This window comes from Lycium barbarum, chromosome 1, assembly GCF_019175385.1.
Source record: "Lycium barbarum isolate Lr01 chromosome 1, ASM1917538v2, whole genome shotgun sequence".
Taxonomy (NCBI): domain Eukaryota; kingdom Viridiplantae; phylum Streptophyta; class Magnoliopsida; order Solanales; family Solanaceae; genus Lycium; species Lycium barbarum.
In genome coordinates, this window is record NC_083337.1 from 129,046,292 (window position 1) to 129,058,426 (window position 12,135).

Sequence of the window (12,135 nt, forward strand, 5' to 3'; positions counted from 1 at the left end):
GGATCATAACTGAAATAAGAAGTACACGAACAAGTACAATGTTCAGAATACCAAAACACTTGCCTTTGAAACATAAATCATGCATGTCAATATCGTATATCATATACATATATACCGTACCTGGCCCTCTAGTGAGGGACTCGGTGAATAAAGTCATCATCCCTCCTGGCCGCCATAACATATCATCATATCATCATATCATCATATATATATATACCGTACCCGGCCCTCTAGTGAGGGACTCGGTGAACAATTCAGTGAAACTGTGCATGATAACATACCCGGCCCGGGACTCGGTCAAAGATATATTGAGGCATGCACGAGCAGAGTAGTGAGAAACCATATGCAATTTAATTCATTATCAAGACTCAAACAGAATAAGAAGAAAAGGTTAACACTTGAGTATTAATAGCGACAGTCCTATCAAGTATTCCTCGAATGTCAGTATAGAATATATCAAGAGACTTAGAAGTCATAACCATGTATCAAGATCATATAAAAAAATTTATAGAAGTCTAGACATTAGTTGTTACAGAGTTCCTGAGAATAGGAGCTTATGTATCGACAGTTATCCAACGTACATAAACTGAAGAGGAAGGCTCAATCACTTGAGAGTTGTAATATCAAGAAGTGAATAAGAATCATAAATATCACTCAAAGCTTATGAATGGAATTACCCCAAAGTTCATGTCAATTATCACTTAAGTCTAAGACATGCCAACAGAAAGAAGGGACAACTTTACATACCTGTTAGCGACTATTCGTAAATCCGTTCGCCTCGTCGCTCTTTTAGCCTATTTAATATAACAGTAACGTTATCGTTAGTAACTAAACTTTTTAGTTCGTAAATCCGTAACCAATCGCTTATAAGACTCATTCTTTAACTTATACTTCCTCGATTAGGGTTTCATTAGTTTAAGGACTTCACGAAAATCGGGCAGCATTTCCCCAATATTTTTGCCTAACCCGAATTTCCACTTATTCTCCTGTTATCACAGAAATACCAACCATACAACATATAGCAGCAATAAAAACAACTTAATATGAATCCCTTTGAACTCAAATCACAAACTTCCAAAGGTATACATAAATATAGCCCCATATACGCCTCGTATTCATACGCTTCCTTCTTCCAACATCTCAAGTATATCGACATCAACACAACCATAACATCAACTCCTATCCCTAAATAAATAAATCATCTCAATAACACAACAACAACATGGCCGAAACAGTCCACATGCCTACAACAACAACACATACGATTTCTGGCATATTTTCCATATTTTCTTATCTAACAACTTAGCTATATTTTAGATCAACTCAAGTACAACTTAGAAAGAAAGGGTCATTACCTCATCCATCAAGATAACACCTCCCTTAAGCCAACTTTAACTTGGATGAACTTCCATTCCAAGAACAACATGAAAGGGATGATGAACACAATCTTTACGAACACAAAAAAAATTTTAAAAGAAATTTAGCAAGCTGGCCGTGAGGTTGCTACCACGGCTGCTCGTGATTCCTTCTCCAAATCAAGCCAAATATCAACAATTTAATGGCGTGTAGGAGGACGGATCGGAATTTTCCAAGGCATCCATGGCCGTGACCAAAAGTTGTTGCTTCCATAGCCATGGCCGTGAGTTTCCATGGCTAGGAGCTCCTCTCTCCTTCAACTTAATTGTGACTTGTGGAAATGAATTGTTAGTCATTAAACAAGAATTTATATGCTGCGTTAAAAGTGGACACATGTCCAACCAAAGTGACATGTGTCCAACCATGACATGTCATCTTTCATGACCCAATTATATTTTTCCATGTATTGTAGTGGGGTCCACCTTAATAATCTAATCACAATTAATTAATCCCTAATATCCATTAATAATATTTTTTTTACACTAAATAAAATTTATAAACAAATAATTCTAATTTAGAAATTAAAAATTAAGGGTTCCTATTCCGTGTCCGGAAAGGGTCCGTCTTTAACGCGCGTCGATTCCTTTGCGAATAACTTGACGTATAAAAATATGGGGTATAACATCCTTCCCCCCTTTAGAATATTCGTCCTCGAATGTTGAACTGATCCTGAATTCCCAATTCTTTCTCAAGTGTCCTCTTAGTTAATTATGCCCTTCACGTACCTCATTCCGGTAATATATTTTCTCCCTGTTGCTTCCCGAGGTAATAACTCCATGCCATTTCCTTACTCTCCTCTTTATTTCGCAGTTGGTTATCAGTTGTATTGCGAGCTGTTCTGCTGAAGTGTTACTATCTCTCTTATCTGCATACTGTTCAGTTGTACAGCCATTAATTGATTCGGACTTGTACTCATGGTGCATGTAGTCATGATTCGACTCTTTCTTTTTCTATTGTTATTCCCTTAAGATGACGTATCGTTCACTCCACTTTACCTCCTTATCTTTAAACAAGATCTTGTAATGCGCAGACGTCCTCCATTGATTCATTAGACTTTAATATTCCTGGAGTATTGCATGCCTCTGGTAACCTGTGAACCTTCGCAGGTTCTACGAGTAAAATGAAATTTCCCAGAGGGTAACATTTTTTACTCTAATATCATTGCTTTACTCCGCTATAACAGTCCGTATTCTAGAACCCTCAGCATCATGCATCACTTTCTGACTTTCTTTTAAGGGTCTTTAACTATCATTTGTTTTTACTTCTTGATCTCGACCCTTAGGATTTCCTATCAAATAGCGTTAGGGTTCCCTCATGTTATAACTTTACTGTCATCCTGTAACCACTAACCTTCTTGTTCCGATCGTCTCGGTTAAATCATTTCGTAATTTCCTTTACTCTAACTATCCATACTTTAGGCATATTACCTCGTGTCGTTTCTCTATTTTTGACTCAAACTCTTCTATTTCCTCTTTACTCAAACCTACACTTAGTTCTCCTATCACATATCCTATTGCAATCTTTACATGAATATGTGTAGGTGCTCAAATCAGCCCAGAAATACCTGAGCGTTGCCTCGCTAGTCTTTATGTAGACCCTATATTCGCGTCTTATATCTTCCAATTGATATCAAGGTTCAACTATGGCTTTTGCCCTCTGTAGTTTTGCCTCAAACCGTCTTATAATTTTCTTTGATGTATCCGAAATATCACAACCACATTGTTGTTACTAAATTCTTACTCTTCTTATCAAGTACTCACTAGGCCTCATTTTTAGTATACAAGTATTCGTAGGTTACATAACTATTCCTGTACAATTCGTACAAAGTGCGTCCCATCTTAGTCATAGGCTTTCCTCCTCCTGGTTTATTCTGCTCTACATATCTTATTGTTCTAAAACTCACTTGCTGTCTATTTCGCCATACTCCTTCCCCTTCCTCTATTTGCCATTTGTTTTTTTTTTCTTATCCTACTATAGGAGAGATTTCCTATTCTTTCTCATTTGCTACTTATGTGTCACAATATCATTAGCCATAAATCCGATGTCATCATCTTAACCTCTAATACAGTATAGTCTTACTATCCTTATAATATCCTTTTCAGTTCCACCTTCTGATGTCATATTATCCAAAGTCTTTACCAATAATTCTCAGCACTGTCTGAAATACCATCTTGGCTTCTATGCGTTTGTCGCTAGCTTTCAGACCTCACTAACTTGTTTTAGCATGGGATCTCACTTGAAGTTTAAGTATTCACATCAAACATGTTGCAGTGTCAGTTGATTTCATCTTACACTTGCATTTCTCTCATCCGCTTCCCCCCTTTTGGATGTACTCACATCATTATCTATTTATATTCCACTCTATGTCTCCATTTCCAATTTTCAAATTCATATGATTCTTTTCCAATACATTTGGTATACTGCCCCATATCCATGTCTTCCTTTATATCATCTATAACTTAGATTACCCATGTATGAAACCCCAACAGAATCACGAGGCGATGAGAACTCTCGATAAATAGTACAAAATCTAATCTGATGGTTGGTACTCGAGTATTGTAATTAATGTAGCAATTTATCCAAAGCCACATTTCATTCATCCCAATCAGTAATTAGCTAGTGCTTATAGTCATTTCAAATTCTCCATTCGGTAGCACTTATATTCTGATGACAAGTATTTCAAGCTTTCTCATAACACTATCTTTATCCCAACGGAAATCGTCTGTTTCTTCTAATAAATTTACAATACATCAGTTTTTTCGCAAATCTGCAATCCTTGTCCTTTAAGGATTTCACCATTTCCGAGGTGCAGTCATACACATGCAGTACTCCTTTATGCCTCATGCTTTTTCATCCTTGTTGTATACCCAACGCTAACTTCTAACTTACTCAAAATTGTATCAAATTCATCTTAATAGAGGTCTTGTCTTATCACCTTCTCGTCATACTACACCTTAAGTTCATAGCTATATATTTCCCTTTTGTCCTATACTCATACTTAATTAATTACGTCCGTCTTGAGTGCTTCCTTTAGTATTCCTTTCATTTCTTCAGTCTATGTCCATCTTTTATTCTGTACACATGGATTCTTACGCTACTCATGTATACTTCAGAAAACACTACTTCTACGTAACCCCTTTCTTATTTTCATAGTATATTCTGTTCATCCCTATTTGTTCTTATCATACCAGTCATTTCTGGCATTCATTCTGTCCCGTTGCTTATCTTCCTTTAGTTTGGGCTTTCACAATTTTGTCGCTTATAGTACTCGTTTCCTTAGCTATACACGTCATAACACCTCGCTACACTGTAATCCCACTCGCTTTCTTTCTATCTTCTTCTTTCAATTAACTTTTTCTCTTCCTGTGCCCGCTTTCACTTTCGTTACCACTTGATCTCTATTCTGAACTTTCCCTGTAGAACTCTGTAAGTCTTTCTTATTCGTTCTACATTTGCTTTTTCCGTTTCACACTAATCACTCCGTACTCTTTAGTTACTTCCTTGCTAGGCTTTACTCATTTCTAGAGCAATCCTTATGGTATTCACATCACATCCTATTCGTAATCCATCCTATAATGTAACACTTCTTAATCTTACTTGCGATTCTTACTATGTTTTAATTACATTCTGCGGATTAGGCGTACTTAACCCTTCACCCTTTCTGATCGATCCTACCCTTAGTATCTCACAAGCTGTCTTATCAATACCTTCATGACTTGTCATAACTCTTCCTTCTCCGTACTTTTATCTTACTCATACTATTACTTCTTTTAATTGTAAATTCGTCATAATTTATCCCTACTTATCGGTCCAATCGATACCTCAGTAAAATATTCTGTTACAAGTTGCCACCTTTTTCTAAATCATCCCTTAGTATCACAAGCCCTTCCGAATCATCCTAGCATTTCGCCAACAACATATGAAATACATGATCCTAGACAGCCCACAAGTTTGAGTTTTCCCTCCACAAATTCCATCTCCAATTAATTGATTAAGAACTAATAAAATGTTACTATGAAGCATTCTCCAACCACCCCCAGAAGAAAACTAAAATCCGACAAGCCCCACAGGATTTCTAGTGTTTGATTCACATAGTTTACCTCCACATTTGTTCTTGGGTCATGAGCGAACTATTTAGTTCACAAACTACTTGTTGTATGCTTTGTACTCTTCCAATAAGGTGAAACTTAATTGTTGGACGTTTTTTTTTCCCTACAACATGAGATTTTTCTAAGGCAAAATGTGGTTGGAAGATATTCTGGTCCGTCCAAATGAATTCGAAATAGATTTTCCAAATAAGAATGATGCCTCTTACGGATGACGTGGGGGGTATCTCTTAAAGCATTAGCCCAGCATAATAAATTTGCCCTATCAGTATCGACTTTCAAGACATATTATGAACTTATATCTCATTCTCTTCTTTTTCCTATTTCTGGGAAAATTTGGGTAGAGTTTCCTCTGTACTTTTTACTATCTCAGAACCTGCACGCAGGAAATACCAACAATGCCTCACAGGACCAACATATATACAGATATATCCTATCGTATCATAGCCACACAGGGCTCCTAATTTCCAGTAAAAGTATAAAGGTGTCAGGACTTACCTCACATATCTGTAGACACTCCGAGGATGAACTGCTCTGATACCACTTTGGTCACGACCTAACCCCGTAGGCCGTGACTAGTTCCCGAGCTAGACACTCGTATACACACCTGTTAACAATATGATCAATCCACAACTAAACATAACATGGAACTTATAAAGACCAAAACATAATCTCGGAGCTTTCGCATAAATATATATATATATATATATATATATATATATATATATATATATATATATATATATCCAGCAACCTGTCTCCTGAGGAGTCACAACTATCAACAGATAACGCAGTACATAAGCCAACAAGGCTGCCTCTGCACATCAAAACATTACGAAAGCCGACAAGGCTGCCACTACGGAACAATAACACAAGCAAGCCGAAAAGGCTGCTACAACAAAAGGACAATGTATGCAAGCCGGCAAGGCTGCTACAGCGATAGAACACGCATAATGATCATATACACAACTGATCACATCTGAATACAACCCACATCCATGTCTACAGACCTCTAAGAGTTTTAACAGTGCAATATGACGGGACAGGGCCCCGTCGTACCCCTCGACAAAAACATATATATATACATATCAGTAAGTTAGTACCAAAATCTAGGCTCCGGAACGACGGAGCTCTCCAAGACAGCAGAAAGGGAATCCCAAGCTGGAGGATCACCAAAGCGAGTATCTGCACCTGCGGGCATGAAACGCTGCACCACGAAGAAAGGGGGTTAGTACGGAATATGTACTGAGCATGTAAAGCATGAAATACAGTAAAAGGATCATAACTGAAATAAGGAGTACAGGAACAAGTACAATGTTCAGAATACCAAAACACTTACCTTTGAAACATAAATCATGCATGTCAATATCATATATCATATACATATATACCGTACCTGGCCCTGTAGTGAGGGACTCGGTGAATAAAGTCATCATCCCTCCTGGCCGCCATAACATATCATCATATCATCATATATATATATACCGTACCCGGCCCTCTAGTGAGAGACTCGGTGAACAATGTAGTGAAACTGTGCATGATAACATACCCGGCCCGGGACTCGGTGAAAGATATATTGAGGCATGCACGACCAGAGTAGTGAGAAACCATATGCAATTTAAATCATTATCAAGACTCAAACAGTATAAGAAGAAAAGGTTAACACTTGAGTATTAAGAGCGACAGTCCTATCAAGTATTCCTCGAATGTCAGTATAAAATATATCAAGAGACTTAGAAGTCATAACCATGTATCAAGATCATATAAAACAATTTATAGAAGTCTAGACATTAGTTGTTACAGAGTTCCTGAGAATAGGAGCTTATGTATCGACAGTTATCCAACGTACAGAAACTGAAGAGGAAGGCTCAATCACTTGAGAGTTGTAATATCAAGAAGTGAATAAGAATCATAAATATCACTCAAAGCTTATGAATGGAATTACCCCAAAGTTCATATAAATTATCACTTAAGTCTAAGACATGCCAACAGAAAGAAGGGACAACTTTACATACCTGTTAGCGACTATTCGTAAATCTGTTCGCCTCGTCGCTCTTTTAGCCTATTTAATATAAGAGTATCGTTATCGTTAGTAACTATACTTTTTAGTTCGTAAATCCGTAACCAATCGCTTATAGGACTCATTCTTTAACTTATACTTCCTCGATTAGGGTTTTCATTAGTTTAAGGACTTCACGAATATTGGGCAGCATTTCCCCTATATTTTTGCCTAACCATAATTTCCACTTATTCTTCTGTTATCACAGAAATACCAACCATACAACATATAGCAGCAATAAAAACAACTTAATATGAATACCTTTGAACTCAAATCACCAACTTCCAAAGGTATACATAAAAATAGCCCCATATACGCCTCGTATTCATACCCTTCCTTCTTCAAACATCTCAAGTATATCAACATCAACACAACCATAACATCAACTCCTATCCCTAAATAAATAAATCAGCTCAATAACACAACAACAACATGGCCGAAACAGTCCACATGCCTACAACAACAACAAATATGATTTCCGGCATATTTTCCATATTTTCTTATCTAACAACTTAGCTATATTTTAGATCAACTCAAGTAAAACTTAGAAAGAAAGAGTAATTACCTCATCCATCAAGATAACACCTCCCTTAAGCCAACTTTAACTTGGATGAACTTCCATTCCAAGAACAACATGAAAGGGATGATGAACACAATCTTTAGGAACACAAAATTTTTTGTAAAGGAAATTTAACAAGCTGGCCGTGAGCTTGCCACCATGGCTGCTCGTGATTCCTTCTCCAAATCAAGCCAAATATCACAAATTTAATGGCGTGTAGGAGGACGGATCGGAATTTTCCAAGGCATCCATGGCCGTGACCAAAAATTGTTGCTTCCATAGCCATGGCCGTGAGTTGCCATGGCTAGGAGCTCCTCTCTCCTTCAACTTAATTGTGACTTGTGGAAATGAATTGTGAGTCATTAAACAAGAATTTATATGTTGCCTTAAAAGTGGACACATGTTCAACCAAAGTGACATGTGTCCAACCATGACATGTCATCTTTCATCACCCAATTATATTTGTCCATGTATTGTAGTGGGGTCCACTTTAATAATCTAATCACAATTAATTAATCACTAATCTCCATTAATAATATTTTTTTTTACACTAAATAAAATTTATAAACTATTAATTCTAATTTAGAAATTAAAAATTAAGGGTTCCTATTCCGTGTTCGGAAAGGGTCCGTCTTTAACTTGCGTAGATTCCTTTGCGAATAACTTGACGTATAAAAATACGGGGTATAACACTGAATCACTTCGGGTCCTATCTGTTGTGCTTCTCCTGTTTCAAACCATCCAATCGGGGATCTGCATTTCCTTCCATACAAAGCCTCATATGGAGCCATTCAAATACCGGACTGGTAGCTGTTGTTGTAGGCGAATTCTATAAGGGGTAAATGGTCATCCCAACTACCACTAAAATCCAACATACATGCTCGTAGCGTATCCTCCAAGGTCTGAATAGTACATTCGGCTTGTCCATCAGTCTGTGGATGAAACGCCGTACTGAGCTTGACTTGGGTACCTAGACTTTCTTGAAAAGACTTCCAAAACTTGGTTGTAAACTGCACCCCTCTGTCTGTAATAATGGCTAATGGAATTATGTGAAGTCGCACAATTTCTTTCAAGTACAACCTAGCATAATCTTCCGCTGAATACGTGGTCCTGACTGAAAGAAAGTGAGCTGCTTTGGTTAATCTATCCACGATCACCCATATAGAATCGTATTTGCCTCGGGAGCGAGGTAATCCTACAATAAAATGCATATTAATCTCTTCCCATTTCCATGTAGGAATCTCCATTACCTGTAATAAGCCCCCTGGCTTCTGATGTTCGGCCTTTACATGTTGACAATTTGGACATTGAGCTACAAATTCCGCTATGTGCCATTTCATACCATCCCACCAATACAGTGATTTGAGGTCATGATACATCTTGGTCGCACCCGGATGAATAGAATACCGAGAATAGTGTGCTTCCTCTAACATTCGTTGGCGCAAATTTGCCACATCCGGTATGCATAGCCTGCCTTGATATCTAAGGACCTTATCTATGGAAACTTCAAATGGAAACTTCTCTTTTTCACGAGATAAGTCTCAGTAATGGCTTAACTGAGAATCTTCATATTGCCATTCCTTCACTTCTATACTCAAAGATGACATTGTGGGGTCATTGATGCTAATACTTGTGCTACCCGAATTAATTGCACGTACTCCGAGATTCACTAATCGATGGAGCTCACGAACCATTTCTTGCTTTTCTGAAGGAACTTCACACAAACTACCCATTGATCGACGGCTAAGCGCATCGGCTACCACATTCGCTTTTCCGGGATGATATAGAATGTTCACATCGTAATCCTTCAGTAATTCTAACCATCGCCTCTGCCGCAAATTTAACTCCTTCTGTTTGAAAATATGCTGGAGACTCTTGTGATTTGTATAAATATCGACGTGCACACCGTACAGATAATGTCTCCATATCTTCAAGGAATGAATAACCGCAGCCAATTCGAGATCATGAGTTGGATAATTCTTTTCATGTTTCCGCAACTGTCTCGAGGCATATGCAATAACTTTCCTATGTTGCATCAATACACATCCTAGTCCTACACCGGAAGCATCACAATACACAACATAACCATTTGGCCCTTCGGGAAGGGTTAACACTGGAGCTGAAGTCAATCTATCTTTCAACTCTTGAAAACTACACTCGCAAGCGTTATTCCACTGAAATTTCGCTGCCTTCTGTGTTAGCTTTGTCAATGGAGCTGAAATAGATAAAAATCCCTCTACGAATCTTCTATAATAGCCTGCTAAACCCAGAAAACTACGGACTTCCGTAGGTGTGGTAGGCCTTGGCCATGTCTTCACAGCTTCAATTTTCCTAGTGTCAACTCGGACGCCATCACCTGAAATAACATGGCCTAGAAATGTCACCGAATTCAGCCAAAACTCACACTTTGAAAATTTCGCATATAATTCCCGAGCTCGAAGAATGCCAAGAACAATTCTCAGATGATCTGCATGCTCCGATGCTATGCGAGAATATACCAGAATATCATCAATGAACACTATCACAAACAAGTCCAAGAGTGGGCTGAACACATTGTTTATTAGATTCATGAACACTGCCGGGGCGTTAGTCAACCCAAACGACATCACTCGAAATTCATAGTGGCCATATCTCGCCTTGGCGTTAGTCAACCCAAACGACAACCCGATCGGAAATATATTTTAGAAAACCATTTGGCACTTTGCAATTGATCGAATACGTTATGAATCCTTTGAAGATGATATTTGTTCTTCACCGTCACCTTGTTCAACTGCTTGTAATCGATTCACATTCATAGAGAACCGTCTTTCTTTCTTACGAACAATACCGGTGCTCCCCACGGTGATGAACTAGGCCTAATGAAACCCTTCTCGAGTAAGTCTTTCAACTGCGCCTTTAGCTCTTTCAATTCTGCCGGAGCCATTCGATAAGGAAGAACAGAAATAGGCTGGGTGTCCGGCAACACATCGATGGTAAAATCAATCTCTCTTTCTGGAGGAAGACCTGGAAGTTCGTCTGGAAACACGTCTGGGAATTCATTCACTACCGGAACTGATTGAAAAGTTGGTGGCTCTGCCTCGGTATCATGAACTCGAACTAGATGGTAAATGTAGCCCTTGACTATCATCTTCCTTGCCTTAAGGTAGGAAATAAACCTACCCTTTGGGGATGCCGTATTACCCTTCCGTTCAATTACGGGCTCTCCCGGAAATTGATATCGAACCATTTTCTTTCGGCAATCGACATTAGCATAACATGAGGCCAACCAATCCATACCCATAATTACATCGAAATCTATCATTTCAAGCTTAATCAAATCGGCTTTAGTCTGGCGATCACATATCACAATGACACAATTTTTGTATACTTTTCTCGCTATTACTGGATCACCAACTGGAGTGAATACCTCAAAAGGTTTAATGGGCTCGGATTTAAGCCCAATACAATCTACGACATACGGAGTAACGTAAGAGAAAGCGAAACCCGGATCGATCAAAGCATATACATCACGGGAAAATATAGTTAATATACCTGTGACGACATCTGGGGAAGACTCAAGATCCTGTCGCCCGGCTAAAGCATATACACGGGGCTAAACAGTACCTGAAGTAGATGCTCCCCCTCTGCCTCTACGTGTTGTAGTCTGAGAAGTCTGTGCCGTCGGGCGTACTGAGGAAGACCCACCTGCTGATCCTATAGGCTGAGTCCCAACTCTACCTCTTGCTGAAGGGTAATCTCTCATCATATGACCAACCTGCCCACAGGCATAGCAAGCATCTGAACCATGACGACACTGTCCTGAATGTAGTCTACCGCACTGGCTGCACCGCGGCACTGAGGGTCTCCTCTGACTAAAGTCTCCCCTAAACTGGGAATATGAGTCCCTCGAACTCTGGCCCAGTCCTGACTGAAAAGAACGATCAAACCTCCTGTCTGAGAATCTGGGAGGCGCACTAGTCGCTGACTGACCTGAGTGCCTAGAATGCATCTGCCTC